The sequence below is a fragment of the Macrobrachium rosenbergii genome, chromosome 44 (assembly GCF_040412425.1).
Source record: "Macrobrachium rosenbergii isolate ZJJX-2024 chromosome 44, ASM4041242v1, whole genome shotgun sequence".
Lineage (NCBI taxonomy): Eukaryota > Metazoa > Arthropoda > Malacostraca > Decapoda > Palaemonidae > Macrobrachium > Macrobrachium rosenbergii.
Window position 1 is genome coordinate 39661027 of NC_089784.1, and position 17043 is coordinate 39678069.

At 35.5% G+C, this 17043-nt stretch overlaps 1 long non-coding RNA gene across 1 annotated transcript; it reads left to right on the forward strand.

Moving 5' to 3' along the window:
- Nucleotides 1-1278: 1278 nt before the first annotated feature.
- On the forward strand, nucleotides 1279-6038 carry LOC136829546 (uncharacterized). The gene is made up of 4 exons (XR_010850419.1): nucleotides 1279-1421; nucleotides 2235-2324; nucleotides 4981-5826; nucleotides 5929-6038. It is a non-coding gene; the product is annotated as an uncharacterized lncRNA (long non-coding RNA).
- Nucleotides 6039-17043: the final 11005 nt, after the last annotated feature.

Consider the following 17043-nt stretch of genomic DNA (forward strand, 5'->3'; position numbering starts at 1 on the left):
AGAGCCATTTTAGTTGATCATTAAGTGTTGTGTATGAAAATTTGTAGAATATTGGCACATGGAAGTGTTCCTAAACACAATATTGTAGCCAACGAATAATGTATATTGTACATTGGATATTTTAAATAAAAAAAATGCCACCTTGTCTTCTGCCTCCTCAATTTCCCCCAAAAATTTTGGGATATATATATCACTGCAAGCCTCCATATGTCGAATCGATGAATGTGACCTTTCTTACCATAGTGGATTACGAACCAACGCACCTTGTAATTAGTAATACATTGAATTATAAAAAATTACCTTTCATTCATTGGTGCGAGTTAATAAGCTCACTGTTGAATCACCTTAACAAAAGTGTTCTATACTATTTTTGTCTATTCTTTGCCACAACCGTGTCGATGATCATGTCATTGTGACACCATGTTACATTAACTAATAATAATGATAATAATATCCTTTGTTTCAGTTCCGGGCCATATGCGATGAACGATAAGTTGAACACAATACAGTATACTAAATTAAGTACGCTAGTAAAAAGTAATATGCATGAACTCTCATGCCCAAGCACTGCTGAAAACAACAGCAATAATAATAATAATAATAATAATAATAATAATAATAATAATAATAATAATAATAATAATAATAATTCCTGATAAAGACCAAACACCGATACATAATTCAGGTAGTTTGCTAAATAGGAAGAGTAAATGGCAAATTTCCATAATAATAATAATAATAATAATAATAATAATAATAATAATAATAATAATAATAATAATAATAATAAAAATGCTCATAGTAGCATGAGTCTTGAAATGGAGAAACAAATCCACAGTTATGTATATGTACTGTACATATGTTAAAGATAAATCTCTACAGAAAGCTTTCGAGAAACTGTTCGATTCCCCTTTTCCCGAAAGCTTTCTGTACAGATTTACCTGTAAATATATGTACATATACATAACTGTGGAGTTGTTTCTCCAATAATAATAATAAGAATAATAATAATAATAATAATAATTTTTAGATGGGCTAACCACTAATACATAATTGGGGTAGTTCGCTAAAAAGGGAGAATGCCCGGCAACTCTCAATAATAATAATAATAATAATAATAATAATAATAATAATAATAATAAATAATTTCTGCCGATTTTTTTATCATCGCCATGAACTTCTTCGGTGACGAAAGGGCGATAAAGTGACTTCCCACAAACAGGCAGGTCCAGCGGTCGTTGGTTGTTATCTCAAGAACAGCTTGTTCCTGTGTTGTAGAGTTCCCGGCTTAGTAAGACAGGTTTCGTTGACACTAACTCGACGTTCTCGTTCATTCGTGTGTGGGATCTAGGCCTTTGCGGTAAGGTCAATCGTTTGTCGCATTTTTGGGTTGAGGATGTTCATCAAGGTTTGCTGGGTTGGTGAGTGGATAATGTTTGCAGTTTTGCGTTTTATATTTCTCCAGTTTTGTTTAGATTGTGGCATTTGAACTATGCCGTATGATTGTCTTATTGAAGTTTTCTGTTTGTGGTTTTTTTTTCTTAAAATAATAGGTTTTTCAATATTTTGTGAATTTCTACAATGACTGTTCAGTATGTTTGTCACGGATTGTTTGTTGTTGAGTGCCCATCAACGTGGTATGACTTAATTTCGAAGCCTATTGATTACTAAGCTGAACTATATTGTTTTAAGTGGTAATTCTGTGCATTTTGGTTTTATACTAGCAATCTTGGGCAGTGCTACGGATGTTTTCAGTAATTTAACTCTATGCTGCAATTGACGTTTTCTTATGTTATTTTACTTCTTTACGAATTTGTCGTATTTTGTCGGGTTAACTAAACTGTCATTGACCTTTTACACGACTATTGAGGATGTTTCTAAGACGGCATTTGACAAGCTCCCCACCCCTCCATAACATGGCCATAAACACCCTAAAAATACCAATAGGGGTATATTAGAGGTGTTTAATTCAACTTTAATTATTGGAGGGTGAAGTGGCAATAACTGTGTTAGGTAATTCGAGTCGTGCAGTAGTAACGCTTATCAGTATAAATACTTGCTGCTCTTGCTCTTGGCATTTTAAGACTTAATAGATGGCCCAACCGATTGTAACTTATCAGTATGAAGCAGCTGCTTTTGTTCTTTAGCATTTTAAGACTTAATAGATGGCCCAGCCGATTGTAAACATTTTGCAGCCTTTTGCATTTTAATTTAATTTGTGTATTTTCTTTCAGGTCAGGGTGCGTCGTTAAATAAGCGTGCCACAATGAGTTACTGAATTGTCTTGGATGTATCGATACCTTATGACTGAACAGGATTAATGGGTGAGAAAGAATTTTTTTTTTTAGTGGCTCGAGCAACCACCCGAACGTTTTTTAGTTTTTTTTTTTCAGAATCAAAACTCGTAAGTTTTCGTTTTTAAGTTTAGGCTTTGTTTTAATACATTTGGTTTAGTTTTAGATTCAGAATCTTAGTTTTGGGAATTTTGAAAGTTTAATTTTCTTTAAAATTGCAAAGGTTAAAATTTAATTTTTCCAGCTTTGGAAATTTCAAGTTTTAGGATGTTTCAGCTCCAGAACTTTTTTTCAAGTATTTAATTTTTAATTTTGGTTATTAGTTTAGTTATATTTTAGCATCAAAGATTTTTGAAAGTGTGGAAGGTAATTTTTGAAAGTGTGGAAGGTAATTTTTGAAAGTGTGGAAGGTAATTTTTGAAAGTGTGGAAGGTAATTTTTGAAAGTGTGGAAGGTAATTTTTGAAAGTGTGGAAGGTAATTTTAGAAAGTGTGGAAGGTAATTTTTTTGGAAGGTAATTTTTGAAAGTGTGGAAGGTAATTTTTGAAAGTGTGGAAGGTAATTTTAGAAAGTGTGGAAGGTAATTTTAGAAAGTGTGGAAGGTAATTTTAGAAAGTGTGGAAGGTAATTTTAGAAAGTGTGGAAGGTAATTTTTGAAAGTGTGGAAGGTAATTTTTGAAAATTTGTAGATTGAATTTTTTTTTTTAGGTTAGTGGATTTAAATTTTATAACATTATTAAACTTTTGCTTTGTGGTTTGATCTTGTATTTTTTTTTTTTTTTAGAATTGTAAAGTTTAGTAGTCCATTTTGGAGTTTTAAAGTTTTTGAACAGTAATAAATTTTAAAGCTCCCGAGTAATTTCAGCTTCAAAATTGAGTTTTGCATTTAAATTGAGTTAGATTGAATTGTTTTTTTAGGTTTTTTAACTTTTATAACTTTTTAAACTTTTGCTTTGTGGTTTGATCTTGTATTTTTTTTGCATTTAAGTCCATTTTTGAGAGTTTTGCATTTAATAAATTTTGAGTTTTGCATTTAAATTGAGTTTTGCATTTAAATTGAGTTTTGCATTTAAATTGAGTTTTGCATTTAAATTGAGTTTTGCATTTAAATTGAGTTTTGCATTTAAATTGAGTTTTTTGAGCATTTAAATTGAGTTTTGCATTTAAATTGAGTTTTGCATTTAAATTGAGTTTTGCATTTAAATTGAGTTTTGCATTTAAATTGAGTTTTGCATTTAAATTGAGTTTTGCATTTAAATTGAGTTTTGCATTTAAATTGAGTTTTGCATTTAAATTGAGTTTTGCATTTAAATTGAGTTTTGCATTTAAATTGAGTTTTGCATTGCCCACTTCCCAAGTCCACCTTTGCCGGGGTGGCGGTGCCACCTGCCAGGCAAAGGTGGACTTGCTTGTTGTGCATGGTGACTTGGTCACCATGCACAATAGGAAGTTCAAAAAATAAGCATGGTGACTTTGTCACCATGCACAACAGGGATTACAAACCAACCAACTTCTGACTTAGGTTAGAACTGCAAGGTTGATAGTTTTCTTGCAGCTGGGACTTAATGGGTAGTTAGATATGGAACTTGAAATATAGGATAGTATAGAATAGGGTAAATAACGTGCATAATTTTATATTTATGCAGGGGTTAGGGTAAAGCTAATAACGCTTAAGTCTCTCTTTAAGGATGCTGGGAATAGAGTAGGGTAAAAAACGTGGTTCAGACTTGGGGAGACATTGACAGTGCAAGCTAATAGTAGAGGGCATTACAGTACTTGATCCCTTTGTAGTCATAAGATCTAAGTTTGAATGTATTAGTGCAGCTGAGAATAGGTTAGGGCAACTCTGACATACTTTTATGACTTAGAATTTCTTATAACAATCTCATTCCCACAATCTCATTCCCACTAGTAAATAGAAACTAGACAGTTAATAGGTAGCTCTTAACGATTTTTTAAGAGGCTTAGGTCTTGGGATTTTAAAGAATTTTTTTTATTTTGACACTGATGTCGTGGACTTTCTTTTATTCTAAAAGGCTGGTTAATATTGGAAATTGTAATTCGAATCTGGGCAGTCTTGTTAACGTCGTTCCGTCAACACGTTCAACAGGCCCCCGCCATCCCCGCTCTTACTTTTCTCTTACTCTCACGCAAAGCTTTCATGTTAGGAAATCGACAGTTCAGATTGCATTGCATATTTTTGACCCCTACCTTCATCCACCTTTCCTCCTTTCCTCCAACGCCGAAGCTTTCTTCAAGAACACCTTTCTTCATTCTGAATTCCCCAACTTAATTTTTCGCCCTTTGTGCAGTTTCAATTACCTTAAGACTGGATTCTAAAGGACATAAGTTGCTAGATAGCAGCGTTTGCATTGCATGGCGCCTTTCATAATTATGTAGCACTGAAGTTAGACGCTGTTTCAGTGTAAGATTTGAGTGCTATTATATATCTTAAAGGATGGCACTCTATATTCTGTATCTTTTTGGGAGCTTGAAGGAACTATACTAGTAATAATGGGATTGTTAATGGGGAAGTTAATCATACGATATAGTATTAATTATAATAACCGTAGAATAGCTGCTGGGACTAACTGAACTGGCTATTTTCACCTTTAAGAGGGTAGGTTATGTCATAGTTACTTTTAGTATATTCTAAAACCAAACAAACTACGTTTCTTATGAACAGGCTCTTGGTGTAGCTGCAGCAGACCATAACATCGACATTAATACGTGAAAACAGCGCTTTTCGTCAAGACTGAGTATTCTGTGAGGAATCGACGTGCTCTGAATTCGGTTACCCAGACAACTAGAACTCCACTTGTAGACGCTATGCATGTCCTGTGACGGTTTGAAGCACTCTTAAATTCGGTTACCCAGGCAACTTGTAGACGCTACGATCGAAGCACTTTTAAATTCGGTTACCCGGACAACAAGCTAGTAGATGCTGTGCAGCTGGTAGATGCTGTGCATATCCTGTGAGGATTCAAAGCACTCTTAAATATTTGGTTACCCAGACAACCAGAACTTGTAGATGCTGTGCTCTACCTGCTTTTCAATTTTTTTTTTTTTTTTAATAATCTGAATACTTTGGCTATGTAATAATCTGAATACTTTGGCTATGTAAAAGTATTTACGTGCATGAAGACCAGCATAAAATATGCTGTATGTTTACATTGTCCATTTCTTTAACCTCAAAATGTCATGTGATGGGGTAGACTTTGTAATACTCCTTGAAAGACAAAGAATGTCCTATAAAATATAAGGAATGGTAGTTGAACTGATTGGCTGGTTAACAGGAGTAAGATGGGGAAATTGATATGAGAAATAAAGTAACTGAAATAATGGTTTTTAATTCTGAAGAGATAATTGTTTAAACCTCGAATTTTGGTGTTTATTGCTATAGTCTACGTAGATTTAAACTTCGTATTCAGCAAAATTATATTGTATTTTGATCCTGATGACAGGAATAATCAATGCTTTAGATCATTCCTTATGATCTGGGGATCGCATTCGCCTGATAACACTTGTAAAGGTGACTTGAGCGGTTATAATTAATTATATTGTATTTTGATCCTGATGACAGGAATAATCAATGCTTTAGATCAATGATCTGAATATGATAACACTTGTAAAGGTGACTTGAGCGGTTATAATTAAAAGTGAATATTCACTTCGACATGAGATACCAAGAAAATATTTTAACGACCTTACGGGGTTGAATTGAGTCAAAATTGCTGTAAAGGTTGTAATTAGTTTGTAAAAAAAAAAAAAAAAAAAAAAAAGTGAACCAAGCAGCAAATTTTCAATAGTGATATTGTAATTTTTACTGATAACGGTTATTGCTTATGCCTATAAACTGAGGTTAGTGTCTGTCGATGGTTAATACAGCACAGGCTTTAGCGGTGGACATTTATGTATCGGGTTAGTGAGGTGATAGAAATGAAGGATTTTTGCATAAAGCATTGTTTAATTAGATGGTGGCCTTGTCTCTGGCTCTGTTTTTGAGTGTTAAAATTGTTCAAAGGAATTCGCGAGGATGGGGTTGTGCTTCTGGTCCTTAGTTTTGCTTCTCTTGGTTATCCTTAGTTTTAGAATTGCAAGTAAATTGGGTTCACTTTAGAATTAAGAGCGCCAGGACAGAAACTTAAGAAAATCGGTCTTAATTTTATCCTGGCTACGATCCACAGACTTCGGATATCTAAGATTAGTCACCGCCTGAGTAGAGAAGTGCAATAGGATGTAACATGGATAGTTGGTAAACTCCTGGCGAGGGCTTTCAATAAGGGCCAGGTTGGGGGGACACTATTCTGGGCTACTTTAGCTTATCTACGCGTCACCTACTCCGAGGTGCTAGTACTAAACACCGTACGGCGAAGTAGACAGCCGCATGAAGATATCGTTCATTAATGTAATCCGTCGACCACACAACATAGAAATGGGTATATATGATACTTAGATCCCCGAGGGACTAGCACTAACACGGCGTCCCAAGGCGCTTCCTCCATGTTTAGCACGTAAAGGTGGAACTTAAATAAGATACTAGAGAAGGATGAATCGACCCAAATCGAGAGAATCGGCAACCTGCGGACATTGCTCTTGGGAAGTTGATGAGGAAGGAACTTGCTGTGAAATGTGTGACATGGTTTCATTATGAATGTTCGGGCATCGAGGTCAGATACACACCACACTTCGTAGTGATAACATATTGTACATCTGTAATAACTGCAAGAGGTCTGAGCAAAGAACACGAAAAACTCATTGAAGATGAACTTGAAATAAAAGAAAACTAGAGATATTAAAGTTGACTCAGGATTCGGCTCGGAAAACTACTGACGTAATTAGATAAAATAAAAAAAAATTTATAATGTTGATTAATATGTAAAGACCATGACAAACACGGACAAAACTTATGCTGAATCACTACGACAAAAAAAAAAAAGTGCTTCTGATCAAGTCGACAAACGAAGAGAGCACAGCAGCTAATGGAAAGCGACAAATCGAGTAAAATAACGGCCAGTTGAACAGGTTAAAACGAGATGGACACTTATTTGTAAGATTTCCAGACAGGAAAAACTTAGAAAAGGCAAAAATGGAGATTCAGAATATCAACAATATATCAGTAAACGAGAAGGGTAAACTTAAACCAAAAAAGTAGTCAATGTCCCGAAGGATGAAGATGACATTGTTCATAACATTGTAAAGAAAAATCCATCGATAGGTAGCCTCATTTTTGAAAATGACGACCTGGAAATTGTAATGGAAATGATAGCCAAAGATGACAAATAAACACTATCATCAAATGCACACCACAAATACAAAAGGCTACCTATGATAGAGGTGACACATTGTGTACACTATATAGCCGTTGCAAAGTATTCGACTGTTACATGCCCCATCAATGCTCTAAATGTCAGGAATTTGGTCACTGCGCAGCAAATTGTGGAAATGACCAAGCTTGCCCTAGACATGGTGAAAATCACAAATCAAATGAATGTGCTAGCAATGACTTCGTGTAAAAATTTTGTAAGAAAGGTCATAATGATACTAAACATAAAACATATGATGGCAACAAGTGCACAGTATATAAAGAATGTGTCAAAGGTGAAAAATAATACGGATCATGGCTTTGACTAATAATCTTCTATGCAATTTGATAAGAAGAAAGCAAATTTAAAAAAAACTAAAGACTCTCCTGTCCTGCAGGAGCTACGATACTGACGTGAAGACACTGAAAGACAATTGTAAAATATCAGAAGCACCTTATTTTGAAAACGTACAAGGGCCCGCCATAGAGGTAATTATCTCTGTAGGGGGCTGTACATAAACCCAAGCAAAGTGAAACAAAGTGGAACTAGCACCTCGGAGTAGGTGACGCGTAGATAACAAGCCAAAGCTTCGAATCTTCCATTTATCTCTATCTCGCTACTTGTGACTTGATTAGCTTGATTTTTTGCTAACCAACTTAAATGACCAGGGAGATAATAACGGATGTACAACATCGTAAGTATTTTTCGGGTTAAATTTCACTGCTTAGACGAAATGCAGAATGGTTTATGGTTTGGAGTGGGTTTTCATTTGAAACTTCTTAATCGAGTCTTCGTTAAGTTAGTCATCCAGAAATTTTTTTTTTCTTATTGATTAGATGAAACCTATTCATAAGGAACAAGCCCACCGGGCCACTGACTTGAAATTCAAGCTTCCAAAGAATATGTTGGTTTCAACTTCCCACTACAGACCCCACACTGCGGCAGTAACTGATCACGATACAGAGCCAGTGATTTTCCATCGCCCTGGGGGAGGCGCTAACTGGTCCTCTTTGGCAGAACTAACCGCAAGGGCTTCCCCTTTGTTCAGAAGACTCGGTTTCAGGAATAATAGAGGAGGATTTCCTGTTTACATGGTTTCAGTCCTCACAGGCGCTTTCGGCTAACACCTGTTCTCCTGTTATGGTGCTGTTCCTATTGGTTGGGGAGGTGGCCGGTAATAGTCACAGGAAAAATAGTCATAGAAAACAAGTCAATTTTGACTAGGAAGAAAAGTCACATTAATTTATGGTGGCAATTAAAGCAGTTAAATAAAACAGAAAATATTTTAGATCTTTCCTAGGTAGTGACCCCCAAGGGTTTTCGGGGTTCGGTATCTTTACGATGTTTACAGTCTTTTGTTTGTTTTTATGGTAATGCCGAACAGGCTTGTGCTAAACACGCCGCAAAAGTGGATACATACCGGGTTAAAAGCCTTGGGGGTCACTATTTAGGAAGATTAATGTGACTTTTTTATGTGACTTGTTTTCTGATTTTTTCCTGTTTTTTTTTTTTTTTTTTTTTATATACCTGGATTCCCCTCTTGGCATATTTGTTATGTCCACACGTACTGCACATTTAGGTGAATTGAATTGTCGTCTTGTTGGACAGTAGCAAATGAGTGGTAGCCAGGCCCATCACGATAAAAAAAAAACAGCCGCGTGCGTGGTATTAATCGTTGTGTGTAAATCATCATTAACAGCGCGCATCAAAGTTTAGCCTGTGTAAACAGTGTTGTAGGAAACAAGTATTGGGAAGCCTTCTGAATATATCAACCGCCACGGTAGTTGGCGGTTAAAGCCCAGCCACCAGAGTACACAAAAACACCAACTTTATAACTCTGGAAATATTCAACCGACCGGGATGAAACTCGGACTTTAGAGGTTTCCCACTGAGGTCTCTAATCGTGCCAGATTTCATCGAAATCCGTTAAGCCTTTCCGGAGATCCAGATATCGACTTTTAGCATTCAGGGGACGTGGCGGGGTGGGTGGGCGAGGGACTTTATCCGTAGAGCAACAACGGTAAGAGGTACAGCCGTGAAGCTGAGTTTTCTGAAAGCTCGTATTTTGGAGGGGTACCTTCTGGGGTTTGTTTTTTGAAATAATGAAATTTTAAAGTTACAGTAGGCCTACGCTATTCAAGTTAGCCACCAAAATTCAAATTCCTGATGCTCAGGTGGGCCGCTCACAGGATTAGAAGAGACGCCGTTTTCTTAATGTGTGTGAATTCGTCCGTTATCCTACGTAACAATTTTATTTTTCTTTTATCTAGATGAGAATCAAATATGTCTTTTTTTTCCTGCACTGTATTTCCAATTACTGCAATATTTTGGAAACCTAATGTAATTAACAAGCCTCTTTTCTCAACCATTTTTTTTCTACGGAAGTCATTTTACTCTTGAGCTGGCGTCATCAATGATTATCAACTTTGAGGGTTTGCAGTAGCGAGCGGATGCGAGATGACAGCGCACACTGTTTCCGACACTTGTCAAGTTATTCTCTTCATTAACGTGAACCAAAGGTTTGCTCATTTAAGTTTTAAGTCTAATTTCATATATTTCTCGAAAATCGTTAATGGCAATTTTTAGTTTTCTGTAAAAGAAAACTATTGAGATGGCTTTTTCTGTCCGTTCGCACTTTTTCTGTCCTCACTTTTTCTATCTACCCTCAGATATTAAAAACTATCTAGGCTAGAGGGCTGCAAATTGGTATGTTGGTCATCCACCCTCCAATGATCAAACATACCAAATTGAAGCCCCCTAGCCTGAGTAGTTTTTATTTTATTTAAGGTCAAAGTTAGCCATAATCGTGCTTCTGGCAACGATATAGGATAGACCACCACCGGGCCAAGGTTAAAGTTTCATGGGCCGCGGCTCATACAGCATCACCGAAAGATAGATCTGTTTTCGGTGGCCTTGATTATACGCTGTAGCGGATGTACAGGAAACTCGATTGCGCCTAAGAAACTTCGCCCCATTTTATACTTTTTTTTTTTTAAACAACGAATTTCCTGCAATTTGGCGTGAAAGAACCGTCTTCCTGGAGTAGCCAAACGGTTTAGTATTCCCAATAATCCCGAGTTGAGGACTCTAGTACCACTTGCATCTGTTATGATTGGTGTTTTTACATCTGTCTCATCTGGTGAATGTAATAGTATTTGTACACAGTGCATTTTGATTGTAGACACCCCGTTATTACGCCTATTGTAAAATATCATTGACTTGCTTTGCAAAGCTACGACGGATCTCATTGCTTCGAAAGTTGGTTCCTCCATCTTTCGATCTTATTTTCTCAATTCCACTTCGATCTGAGGTCATCTGTCTCTGATATTGTGGTATTGTTTTCAATTTCCTTCTTTCTTTTCCTTAAGCACGGTTTACACGCTACGATAAATTGTAGCGATTTATTGTAATGAAAAGGTTGTTACGATTTGTCCTGTGTAAACAGGAGATCGTAGCGATTTATTGTAGCGATCTCCTGTTTACACGTAACGACAAATTGTAACAACCTTTTCATTACAATAAAGCAATTTATCGTTAAACCGTGCTTTGTAAAACCCGAACCTTTATGGAAATGTATTGTAGTACTGTAAGAGCCCCGACGCTGTCTCTTCCAAACACGTGTGTGTTCGTGTGTTCGTCGATCGTCATCATCGGAGTCGACAGGACAAAACAGGAGCGTCTCGTTTTTCTTTCTCTACAGGAACGCGATTTCAACCATACAATATTCCGTCTGTAAGCATTGTTGTCTTAACGTATGTACAATCACACTACTTGCATTGCCATGCAAGCATTCTAATCATGTACTCATAATGTTCCAACGAATCTTCTGTATCAAACTGTGTGTATGTTTCTGTTTGTGAAGACGCCAAAGGTCTCTCCATTTCACATTTATTATGCTATTGCATTGTATCCATTAATCTGTCTTGAATCTCATGCAATTGGCCATATGTAGAATTTCCTGACCCTTCCACTGATGTATGTTTCATCACCGTATGTTAATCATGTCTCTTGATATCGCCATCTGTTTGTCGGCAGATGATCGAAATTATGTTCAGTACTCACTGATGTATGTTTCATCACCGTATGTTAATCATGTCTCTTGATATCGCCATCTGTTTGTCGGCAGACAAACAGATGGCGATAAAGACATGACTGTGATGAAACATACATCAGTGGAAGGGTCAGAAATTCCTATATGGCCATTGCATGAGATTCAAGACAGATTTTTCTCCTAAGCATTGTTGTCTTAACGTATGTACAATCACCACTACTTGCATTTGCAAGCATTCTAATCATGTACTCATAATGTTCCAACGAATCTTCTGTATCAAACTGTGTGTTTAAAGGTCTCTCCATTTCACATTTATTATGCTATTGCATTGTATCCATTAATCTGTCTTGAATCTCATGCATTGGCCATATGTAGAATTTCCTGACCCTTCCACTGATGTATGTTTCATCACCGTATGTTAATCATGTCTCTTGATATCGCCATCTGTTTGTCTGCCGACAAACACAGATGTCTGAACCTTTATGTCCGTTTTACCTGTCTGTGTAGACGCTACATTACCGCTCGCACGCGTCAATAACATCTTCCAAGATTCTGTACATTTATCTCAGTAAGGAACAACCAATAAACCAGTTAACACCCAGCCATTATGTCGCTCATTCCCCAGTCCTTACAGTACTATGAAGTTTCTGGCTCTGTAATCTTAAGCCTATTAGCGTCTAACATGAGTTTTTTTATCCAATGATCTTTCAAAATATCCCTTACGACTCATATATATCTTTGAAAGTACTTTTTTAACCATTAAAGAGCCGACCTAATGATAACACATTTTATCAAGGTAAGGAGGTAGTTTAGGATGACAAGGAAAAAACACGATGACGTGTACGGAACATAAAATGCAACCTTACGAAATGTCAGATCTGTTTTACTCTTTTCAAATTTTCGTTTATAAGTAAAACTTGGCCATTCATGTATCTCGATCAAGAAATCCAAATGATGACCCTAAAGGATGGGATCTCGTACCAGAACAGTAGCTAACATTACCGTATACGTATATGGTATCTCTGGCGCGGCCATTCAGACTAAAGTTACTCTCTCTCTCTCTCTCTCTCTCTCTCTCTCTCTCTCTCTCACATACTACAACACCGACGATGCTTTTTTTCTAGCAAGCTTTTATTCCCTCACTTCCGCTGTATATGGAGGTAATTGTAGCTTCCCTTGATTATTGCTGAATTGCCAGGTTAGAATAGCATTATTATATGAATAGTATTTTTCCTCTTGTTCAGCAAATACGTATTAATAATCGTGGGGAGTAGAAGAGAGCTTTTGCATTGTGTATGAAAAACGGAAAGCCCCTACCACGCTCGGAAAAGAGAACTGATCGAAAACCAATGAGCACTTCAAATAGGATGGAGAGTCTCTACAGGCATCACAGTATTAAACTAGACCTATAAGAAAGTATGCTAATACATGTCCGAACGTATGGAGATAATTGATAGTTAGGTACACTAACCTATTCCACCTAACTTGAGTGGCGACTAGGCCAAGGCTAGCCTAGATCCTGGACCCAGGATGCCCACTGTAAGTAGGCTAATAATGTAATCTATTCAACTCTTATCTGTAGTACAGAGTTTAATTATTATTTTTTTATACATCAACCACCACGATGGTTGGTGGTTAAGTAAAGCCCAGCCACCCGTAATACACAAAAACCGCGACTTTGGCTTTTTATATATATATATATATATATATATATATATATATATATATATATATATATATATATATATATATATATATAATATATATATATATATGACTATTTATCACATCACCGTGATTCATATACAATCAGAAAGCTACAAACGTCCTTTAATATCCAATTATACACTCGGAAGTAATATATTATATATATGTATTTTTTTTTTTTTTTTTAGTTGATAATAAGTCCACCGTCCTGATTCCTCGTCCGTCGCTGGTTATTCGGTGGACTTATTATTGCCTTGTAACATATGAATATATATTCCCATGGTTTGATATTAAAGGACGATATATATATATAGTTAACAGCGTAATTTAGAATTAATAATACAGTTTTATTTAGCCCAAAATGTCAAGGAGAATTAGTTAATTTTATCCAGAATAATGGAGACTAATTTAAATGCATGTTTTTATTAACTTGTGTATATTTTGCATTTAAAAGTTTTGCCAATTTTATCCATATCAATTAGCATTGTTCCTTAGCATGTATGTACTGTATATTTTGTATTTGAAAAATGTTGCAGTCTTATAGTGCATATCAATTAGCATTGTCTCCTTAGCATAGTACTGTGATGATTGTAAGGAAGACCATGCAGAGAAGTGCATAATTTTATATTTTTTAGCTTTTTTAGATTAGGTAAATGGCAGTCTTGTCAGATTCCCTATTCTGGGATTTTCTTGAAGGATAAGCACAGTGTACCTGGTACCTTGGGTATGTAGCATTTTAGGATTCTTGTAAACCATAAATATAGTTGTGTAATATATTTTAGAATGCTATTTTTGCTTTTATTTGCATTTTTATGTGCAATCCTCTTTTGTCTGCAACAAGAAAGCATATTAGTGGCATTTGTCAACATTTCATCATGTCATGACTAACTGAAATAGAGCGAGTCCAAGGCTTATGAACAAGACATGAGTTCCTAAATGTTGGAAATTATGTCAGAGACCACTTCTCAATTATCGACTTGGTTATGCTACAAAAGACCAAATCAATAGCATAAGCAAACATTGGCAATGTTCAAAAATTTTTTAATTACCTTAATTTTTTATTAAAGTTTTATACAATTAATTTCTTATATCCATAAAATTTTATACAAGCTATAGTATTGTGGTCAAACATTATTCAAGAATTTTATTTGAGAGGTTACTGCAGGTTACCTTGATTCTGTTGTCCAGTTTGAAGAGGACTTTTTAATGTAACATTTAATACAAGCTACAGTAATAATGTAAAGATCTTTCTAATTCCATTACAGCTTTACCATCCATGCCAAGCTGACCTTCGACAGGTCTATTAGATCTTAATGAATATTTTGCCATCGATTCAAGAAATACTCTTTTTACTGCATAGATTCCTTTCATGTATTCACAAGCCTTATACTGTACACTTGATGTATTCACAGACCATTACATTTGATGTCTTCTTAACATATTCAACTGTTACTGGTAACCTTAGCAGAGATGATGTATGAGGAGGCAAGAACCAGTGTACGGACACAATATGGGGAGACTAAGGGATTCTCTGTGGAGGTTGTCCTCCATCAGGGATCAGCTCTGAGTCATTGTTGTTCCTCGTCGTTATAGACATTTTGACATCAGAATTAAGGAACAACTAAGAACTGTGGGAAATGATGTTTGCTAATGATTTAGTCATTATGGCAGACACAGAAGAAGAACTGCAAGAAAGGTTTTTAGCATGGAAAGGAGCCCTAGAAAAGAAAGGGTTGAAAGTGAACATTGGAAAGACAGAGCTAATGATTAGCAGTAAAGAAGGACATGAAGAACTAAACATTCAAGTGGAAGCTGGTGCAGTGCTAAAACAGAACGATGAATTTAACTACTTGCGATCATTAATAGCAGAGGAGGGAGGTACTGAGAAAGCCGTGAGACAGAGAGTGAAAGAAGCATGGTGAAAATGGAGGGAAGTAACTGGAGTTGTTTCAGACGAGAAAATGCCATTGAGGCTCAAGCTGAAAATTCATAGGACAGCTATCAGGCCCGTACTATTATATTGGGCAGAAACTTGGTCACTTAAGAGGAAAGAGGAGAAACGGTTGGAAAGAACCGAGATGAGGATGGTGAAATGGATTGGTGGAAAATCAGTGCTGGAAAGGAGGGAGAGTCAAGATATAAGAAGAATGTGTGGGAAGCTCGTCTGCGATTCTATGGCCATGTAATAAGAAGAGGGAGGTGGAACCAATCAAGAGAGCTAAGAACATGCCAGTGATGGGGAGGAGTTTGGGGCGTCAGCAGATCACATGGATGGATGTGGTGGGGAGGGATATGGGCGAGGTGGGACTGGGGGAAGAAGATGCAAGGAATAGAAATAAAAGGAGAAAGTTGACTCGAGCAGCCGACCCTGCTATAAAGTGCCATTAATGAGGTCGAAAGAAGAAGAATATATATATATATATATATATATATATATATATATATATATATATATATATATATATATATATATGAGGAAGTTTGTTCGATTAACATTCACTTCTCTATCGTGTACAGTATGTTAACCACAGATGAAGTCTCTTAGACATTCACAGCCCAGTCAACCAGTAGTGGGCTGCAGGTCAGACTCAAACTATCGCTAACATTAGCTTAGTACTTTACCAATGAATTAACACATATATATATATATATATATATATATATATATATATATATATATATATATATATATATATATATATACATATATATATATATATATGTATATATATATATATATATATATATATATATATATATATATATATATATATATATATATATATATATATATATTTTATATATACATACATATATATATAATATATATATATATATATATATATATATATATATATTATTATGTATATGTATATAAATATATATATGTGTATATATATATGTATATATTTATATATATATATATATATATATATATATATATATATATATTTATATATATATATAAATAATCTACTGGTCTCTTTTTACCAGATATGTATGTAACTGTAATAATCACAATGCCTTCTTAACTTCTCGAATCCTTCACACTTTTTGGATACGCTTATAACTACAAGGCCTTAGATCCAAATGCAAGAAATACGAAGTAATTCTGATGTCCAATAGCAGGATTCGTAACCGCGTCCCGACTAACAGAATTTGGTCACGTTGCTGACCTGCCCACAAGAAGGATACACATGCACACAAATATATATATATATATATATATATATATATATATATATATACATGTTAAACATATACACACATATATGTGTGCGTGTGTGTGTATATGTATAAATGGGTGTCTGTGTGTGTGTCTGTCTGTTGATTAATTGGAAATTCTGTTTTTTATCATTTATTAAATAATGGAAATGCACAGAAAATGAATACCATACAAAAGCACAACACCAATATTCCAGATGGTGATTTGTGAACATAATCGAATATATGCACATGTGTACCGGGGACCAGGTGGTCCTTTGTTAATAATCTAATTCAGAAAGCCAGTTAAAGTTTAACAAGGGGTGTTACAGTGCCTACAAATGTTCCCGCATAACATATCAAACGCATTTGAGCTGTTAGTTTTAAACGCAGGAGGTCTTAGCCGGTAAACGAGAATACTGAACTCGATTACCCATATCACTTTCTCCGCTGTAAACGAAACGGTGTTTGTAGAAAAGAG